Below are 7,647 nucleotides of genomic sequence, written 5' to 3'. Positions count from 1 at the left end.
AAGCCGGTGGGCGGGTCCCACGCAGCCGGAAGACCCCGGGGCGGGGCCGAGCACAGCTTGGTGACGCGTCTCACAGTGTTACTGTGTTGTTTGATGGAAAGTCGCTAAGAGTGTAAATCACACGCACACACGCGCGCACACACACCTGTACCTGCGTGAGGTGACGGACGTGGTGACTGGCCTTGTGCCCGTCGAGTCACTCTGCGCATCGGGCCATCACATTGCACACCTTGAACTTACACTGTGTTATATGTAAATTATATCGGTAAATCTGAAAAAAACAAATTAATCTTTCAGTGTCGTAATGATCGAAAAAGGAAGTGGTGTTTACGGAAGGGTTTTGAATGGCGTGTGGAAGTTGGTGGCACAAGACGCGGCTCTTCCGGCACCGGGAATGAGATGGGGGGTCCAGGCGACGGTGTCGGCGTCGGTCGCCATGGCCAGGAGATGCAAGACCCTCCTCCGCTGATGGTGACGGCGACCGCATTGGCCGGGGTGCTTAGCCGAGGGTGGCCGGGGAGGCAGCTGACGCGGCATCAGGCAGGCCCGGCCTCCGTCACCGAGCAGCGCGTGACGGTCAGGCCACCCCGCTCCCCGACCCCGTGGCCTCGCTGCTAATGCTCGGGATGCTCGTCGTTTCGGCTCTGACCCCTGCCTCAAGCTGGGTGGCTGGGGGCTTAAAACAGCAGGAACGTGTTCTCATTGTCCCAGAGGCTAACAGTCCAAGATCGGGGTGTCTTCAGGGCCACAAGCCCTCCAGAGGCTCCTGGGGACACTCCTGCCTTGCCTCTCCTGGCTTCCGGTGGCCCCAGGCGTTCCTGGGCGAATGCCTGCTTCCCACCAGTGTCTGTCCCCGTCTTCCCGTGGCCCCCCTCTGTGCCCTGTAAGGATGCTTAGTGGTAACGCGCGGTAACCCATGATGTCCTCTCGAGACCCGTAATTCTAACTTTGAAGAGCCTTTTCCCAAATGAGCTCACAGTCACAGGTTCCGGGACGTCTCCGGGGGGCTCCCACTCACCCCGCTGCATTGGGCCTCTGCCCGCACTGGGAAAGGAAGGCAGTCCACGACGTGACAATTGGAGCCGGTCCTGAGCTGGCGCAGCCCTCTGCCCTGTGTGAGAACGGCGTGGGCAGTGACAGACCCCGAGACGGCAGAAGGACCTGGCTTGGTCAGGGCTGCCGGGTCACCAGGCTCAGGGGCCGCAGAGCAGGGCCCGTCCCCAGGCCGAGCCCCGCCACTGCCCGCCTGCCATGCCCGGGCCCAGGCTGTCACAGCACGCAGCTCACCCCACAGCTATTCCCCGGGGCTACCCCCTCTGAGATAAATCAAGCCATAGCTCAGAAAAGGCCCTCGGTGGTCCCCCAATTTGCATGCCCCAGAGGAGGCTGCAAAGCCATTGTCTCTGCAAGCAGCCTGCTGTGGTCCCTTGCATTTTTTATGGGATCGTCCTTAAATGGCTGGTTAGTTTGGGGTGATTTATAAAAGCTTCGGGCACGGCAGTTTCCCCTTAGTGACTGGACAGGGCTGTGTCTGGCGTCAGCAGCCTCGGGTTTGTCGTTCGGCGCGTCTTCCACCCTCATCCTCCACCCTCTGCCCAGGGCTGTAAAATCGCCCGGTTTGGGCCATTTGCTCTTGGAACGGCAGAGAACCAGGGACGAGAGTTGCTTCCTCTCAGCCACTTGTATTCAGGGACGAGGGAGAGTCGCTCACCTTCCTGGGCCCCGGCCCAGTCGTCAGAAAACCGGAAAAGGAGACTTACTCGCTCTGCCACCTCCGGGGCTTGTCCCCGGAAAGCGCGTGGCTGTCCCCGGCTCGCAGCTGCCCCGGTGGCTGTTACCTGCTGCCGTGCCCCTTCGAGGCCGTGGCAGGAACGGGGGACGCCGAGCTCGATGCCCTTAGACGCGCGGATCCGCCCCCCCCCGCCTGTTCCTGCCGCGCGCCCCTCCCCCACTGCGTGCCAGTGCGTTTTGCTCTGATCGGTCACTGTGGAGGGGTCACTGTGTGACGCTCCCGGTACGCGCCGCCCGCTCAGACTCCAGGCAGCAGGGCGAAGCCCTCGAGAGTCGAGGCGCGTGTTCGGGGTGCATGCGTGTGTAAATGCCTCAGGACACGTGCGTGGGGGTGGGACACGTGTACTTGTGTGTCCTCTGCGTGTGCGTGTTTGCTGGAAGGGGATGGTAAGCAGGGACGTTACTCGTGTGGTGACCTCTGGGTACTTCTAGCCCCGACTGCCAAAGGCCCCGCGTAGCTCACTTCCATTTGCCAAGAGCCAGGTTCCCGGCACACGCTGGCACGTGGTCTGGGGGTTACTCGACATGACGCGTCGTCTCCCCGGGTGCCCTCGACTCATACCAAGGTAGCAGGGGACACTGGTGCCAGAGCCCTGTCCCTCAGCCTGTTTCTGGTTTCAGCCCAAGCCACAGGGGCTGTTCCGGGCAAGCTCAGGAGTGCCCGATCCACCGGTGTCCAGCCTCGAGGCGGCCCGTCTGCGCTCTGCCCCGGGGCTGGGCCGTGAGAGCTTGCCAGGGGCCTGAGGCCACCCTGACTGAGAGTGTGTGTGTGCACGCCTGTGTCTGCGTGCACACATGTGTGCCTGTGTGCATGTGTATGTGTGCGCCCGTGTGTGCATGCATGTGTGCTTGTGTGCACGTGCACATGTGTACCTTGTGTGCACACGTGCATGCACACGCGTGTGCCCATGTGCCCGTGTGCTTGTGCTTGCATGTGTGGCGGCCCCTGCAGCCAGCCTTGACCAGAGGGAGAGGGCAGCTGTTGTGTCACCGCCCGCCCTGCCCGGGTGCCTCTGCGGCGCCCCACCTGCTCGGAGCAGTCAGGGGAGCGCGGCCCCTCTGTGCACAGGCGTCTGGGACACGTGAGGTCCCCACATGAGCTTCCCCTCGCCTCCCACCCTGCTCTTGCTGCCACGTCCTGTGTTCTGGAATAAACCACCTGTCCCCGTGTCTGAGCACAGGCTCTGCTTCCGAGGAAATGAGAACAATCACGCGCCGCGTCGGCGGACAGGCCGCGCCGTGTCTGAGCCCCCCCGCCCCGTAGGCGGCCTGGTGGGGAAGGGCTACCCCGTGCGGGTGAGCGCAGGAGACCTGGGCGCCCGTTCCCGTGCGGTTCCCGGCCCCGCCCCTCCCCGCCGAGTGACAGACCTGCCCTTCCGTCCGTGTCACTAGAGGCTCCGGGGCACTCAGCACACGCTGTCCGGGAGCTTACTGAACGGTGTCACGCATGTAGAGCATGTGCAGGGACAAGGGGACAACCCGCTTCGCCACGGCCAGGCCTGCAGTTGTTGGAGGTGGGGCTGACGGTGGCCGATAGCGAGCATCCCTAAGCTGTCACTCACGGTGACTGTGCCCCGCCTGCTGCCCGAGCCCTTCGTCCTCCAGGACAGTGGCCAGCGTCCGTGGTGACCGTGGTGACCATGCCAGGACAGCGTGGCCCCTGGGGACCTGGGCAGTCGCTGCCTGCAGGGCCAAATGAGAATATCGGGGTTCACACAGGCAAGGAGGTCGCTGCCGTGCGCCGCTGGGTCCTGGGCCTCCCCGAGGGGTATTGTGTCCTGTTCACCAGCCACATGGGGCAGCGGCCCCTCCACGCGTGCTGGGTGTGTCTCCTAGCCCGGCCTCCATCTCAGCCGTGAACCGACCTGCCAGCCGGGAAGCAAGTGCCGCTGTGTTCCTGGGGTCCGTGGGCTGGCCCCCCGCAAAGCCGCCTGTGCCGACAGGGCAGCAGCTTCTCAGCAGAGAGGCCGGTCCGTGGGATGAGACTGCACCGCACGCCGGGGGAGGGGCACACGCAGTTAGGGATGGACGGAGGAGGCAGAGAAGCAGGCAGGGAGGGGCGAGCAGGCTGAGCCCGGGTGCAGAGCCGGAGCCTGTGCAAACCCAGCTCCTCGCTCAACTCGCTGTGTGACCTGGGGCCAGCCGCTTGACTTCTCTGTGCCTCGGTTTCCACAAAGCACAGGGCGCTCAGTGCGTGACCGTGTGTGTCCACAAAGTCCTCGAAGTGCCCGAAACAGAGCGACACCCATCGTCACGGGTCTGCAGAGGCAGACCTAGTGGGAGGGGCGAGAGGCACACGCCTGGGACATGAAATGGAAGGTGCCAACCCTCGGTGGGCAAGATGAATGTTGCTTTAATGTAATATCTTTTAAACATCAAAATCCATGGTGAACAAAATATCAACTATTTAAATAAAGGCGGGGCGCCACCTGCCTCACCTGCCACCCCAATCCAGGCCCCAAACATCCAGGAAACTTCATTTACAAAAGCAGACGGCCAACACAAGGTGGTAGTTTGAGGCTCTGATTTTCGGAAAGGGTTGTGTTAAAACACTCTCCTCGCTGAGTTTTTGGCACCCGCTTAAATTTTGTGCGCCTGGTGTGTGCCTTGCCTGCCTCTTCCTCGTCCCGGGCCTGGGTATTTGTGTTCGCCGAGAACCTCGGACATTCTACATCCTCTCTGACCTTAGAGCTCTTGAGGGCACGCAGGCCCACCCCCCACGCTGGGGACGCAGAGCGCTCATCGAGAGCACGCATGTGGCTCGGGGCAGCGAGTGGCTGCGGGAACTCCAAGGTCGGCTCGAGGTGAATCCCGGTCCAGGAGGAAAAACCAATCTGCCTGGGTGGATGCTCCCGCCCCCCGGAAAGTGTATTTTTGAAATGAAACTAAGTGCAGGGCGAAGGACAGGGCAGGGTGGGCGGGTGGCGAATGCGCCGTGAGCCGCGGCCTCCCCAGGGGCGTCCGGTGCTGTGTCCACAGCTCGGGTTTACTGGGGACAGCAGGTCACTTCCATTGTTTGCACGGCAGCAAGGACGTCACCGCCCCACAGAGGGGCCGTCAGGCTTCATGGGCTCATCCTGCCTGCAGAGCCGTCAAGGCTGCCCCTGGCGAGGAGACACACACCACAGCGTCCAGTGTCGTCACAGCCCCCATATCCTACACCTACACCCGGGGTGCGGGTGCAGGATGTGGGGTACAGCTGTGGGATGTGGGGTGCGGGGTGCATGGTGTGGGGTGTGAGTGTGGGGTGTGGGGTGTGGGTGTGGGTTTTGGGCGTGGGGTGTGGATTGCAGGTGTGGGTGTGGGGTGCAGGGTGTTCGTGTGGGGTGTGGGGTGCGGGGCGCTGGCTCTGGCGGTGAGGTGTTGGGCCGCTCGCTGCCCCCCCTCCCGTGTGTCCCCCTGAACTGCCGCACGTGCTCTCAGGTTCATCATCAGCACCCGGTTTCGTTCCTCGATGGGACTGGGCGTTGCGGAAAGAAATACAAGATAAAGAAACAGTTCGCGATGAAATGAAACCGGAGTCTTTGTAGATCCGTGTGTACATTTGGAGACTCGCGAAGCGTCTCACCCTGTCAGGACGCGTTTCCCTTATTTCGACCGAGTTTGTGAGTGGGACGCGTCCAGAGGTCCCCTCTGGTGTCATAATGTCGGTAGCTCCTCGGAGAGCTGCTGTCTGCAGGCGCAGGGCTCCTGCTGCCCCTCCGGCCTGGGCGGGGCTCTGGGGGTCGCCCGCTCTCCCCTCCTCCTCTGTGCGTCTGGCCAGCCCCCCGGGTCACAGGTGAGGGAGGATGACGCCCTCTGGCCCGGCCCCCTCCTGCCTGGCAGCTCCAGTGGCCTGGGCTGCTGGCCCTCCTGGCCCCCCAAAACCCCGGGGGCGGGGCTCCTGTGCCCTCTGCTCTCCTAACACCGGCTGGGCCACCGCCTCTGTCTGGGGACTAGATCCGCCCAGGCCCGGCCTCGCCCCCATGACTGACAGGGCGGTGCCTGCACCCACCTCCCTTGACACTGGCTCTGATTCGCGTTTGCCTCAAGTGGGCACAAAACACCAGGCAGCGTCACATCGAGAGGGAGCAGGTGGGAGAGACGTCCCGGGGGCCAGCGGGGCCAGCCGCGCCCCGTCCTGTCGGACGCGCTTTGCCAGGACTGGGACCCAGGGCCTCACAGCAGGGCTTTGGCACAGACACCTGTCCCCTCAGGGCGCCAGGCTGGACGTTCAGAGATGGCGAAGTCGGAGACACGGGTCCTCCCAGGGCTGGGCGGGCGAACCGATGCCCACCCCCTGCACCCGGGTTTGTGGCAGCCGCTGGCCTTCCTCGGCGGGGGGCACCCCGACCACTGCCTCCGTCTTCACGCGGCCTCTCCCCGTGTCCACGCGACTCCCCATTTCCCTGTTATGAGAGGGCGCCAGTCTTGGCGGCTTGGCGGGGGCAGGAAAACCTGCCCATCGCCTGACGTGAGCACGTGGGACGCAAGGCCAATGGTCACACGGCAGCCGTCTCCACAAGGACTGGGTGGGCACTGGCGCCCTGACCCACAGGGAAGCCGAGCGGGAGCGCGAAGGCCGGGCACACAGCCACGGTGAGTCCCTGCTCGCGACACGGCGATGACCTCTGGCGTCTCTCCCGATTTCTTTTAGGACTTGATTTGCCACATCGAAGTTGGGAAGCCTCACATGAGATTTTTATTGCCAGCCATTAGCGACAAAGGAAGTTAAAAATACGTTGGAATGGAAGGATCTGGAGTCGGTTTACCTGCGTGTTTTTTCTCATCTCCCTCTGCTTTTTCATAAGGGGCACGTGCTGACCCCTAAATCCTGAGGCTCACGGGGAGCCCTGGTTAGATCCCTCTGCTCTACTGATGCTGTCCAGTTGTTCAGGTGGCAGTTTTGTCCTTGAGGCCACGTAACCTCCCCCTTTGTCCTTAAACGAGACACAGGAGGGGAGCAAAGGTGCTTCCCCGAAGGCACCACGGGCTTCTATGTCCAGTGGCGACTTTTATCTCGCCTGACTGGTGTCTGTTCTCTGTGAAACCTTAACCGAAAGAAAGGGCCTGAGGTCCTAGTGCTGGGGACGGGGACAGGGCTGCTCGGGGAGCCAGGACCTGGGGCTGCTGGCTACTGGCCTCGGGTGCTGGAAAGCCACAGCCCCAAGAGTCCACTGTGTGCAAAGCTCGCTTCGCAGGACGGTTAGAGTCAGGTCGTGGACGTGGCATCTCTGCGTGCCGGCTCTGTCTTGGCAAGGGACAGATGTCTTGACGGGAGAAGTAAGTAGAACAACTCACCTTCCTCAAGGCGTTTTACTGCCAGTATGACAGTAATTTAGCTCAAGATTTTGGCCCCAAAGGAGGCATTCTGGCTGGATGGGTTCTGTGGGATGACTCTGTCTGGGGGTCTGACAGGGCGAACCCCTTCCTGACCCACCGTGCTCACCTGTCTCCTCGGGTCTGACAGCTGAAATGGCTGTGAGCCCACACTCAGGAAGCGCCGTGCGGCAAGCCCGGGGGTGTGCAGTCTGAGATACGAATGTGAAGCCCACGTGCTCGGGGTCCTGTGCTTCTGGGGAAACGCTGCAGTTTTCAGCTGCATCTCAGCGGTGGGGAGTTGGGCCTCGTGGCGGGGAGGCTGGCTGTGACCCACAGGCCTGCCCGCGGCCACTCTCGTTGACAGGACCGGGCCAGGGGAGGCCTCTGCCAGGCAGTCTGACCCCTTGGGCTCGCAGACAGACCTGCGTTCACACCTGTCTCCTGGCCGCATGGTGAGGACCCAAACGTCTCAGTCAGCCAAGGCAGCAGGTCACACAAGGAAGGAAACCAACACCGCAAACGGCCTTTATTTTCGAGGCACCACTGCAAAATGAG

The 7,647-nt window shown here is 62.6% G+C and overlaps 1 protein-coding gene across 1 annotated transcript in view; it reads right to left on the bottom strand.

Moving 5' to 3' along the window:
- The window catches only part of LOC102897264 (E3 ubiquitin-protein ligase PDZRN3), a 96,743-nt gene that overhangs the window by 15,200 nt on the left and 73,896 nt on the right, over window positions 1-7,647 (bottom strand). The gene's annotated exons all lie outside the window — the stretch shown is intronic.

Source organism: Pteropus alecto, unplaced genomic scaffold (assembly GCF_000325575.1).
Source record: "Pteropus alecto unplaced genomic scaffold, ASM32557v1 scaffold53, whole genome shotgun sequence".
NCBI classification, from domain to species: Eukaryota; Metazoa; Chordata; class Mammalia; order Chiroptera; family Pteropodidae; genus Pteropus; species Pteropus alecto.
The sequence above is the reverse complement of the archived record's forward strand: the minus strand, read 5'-3'. Positions and strand labels throughout refer to the sequence as shown.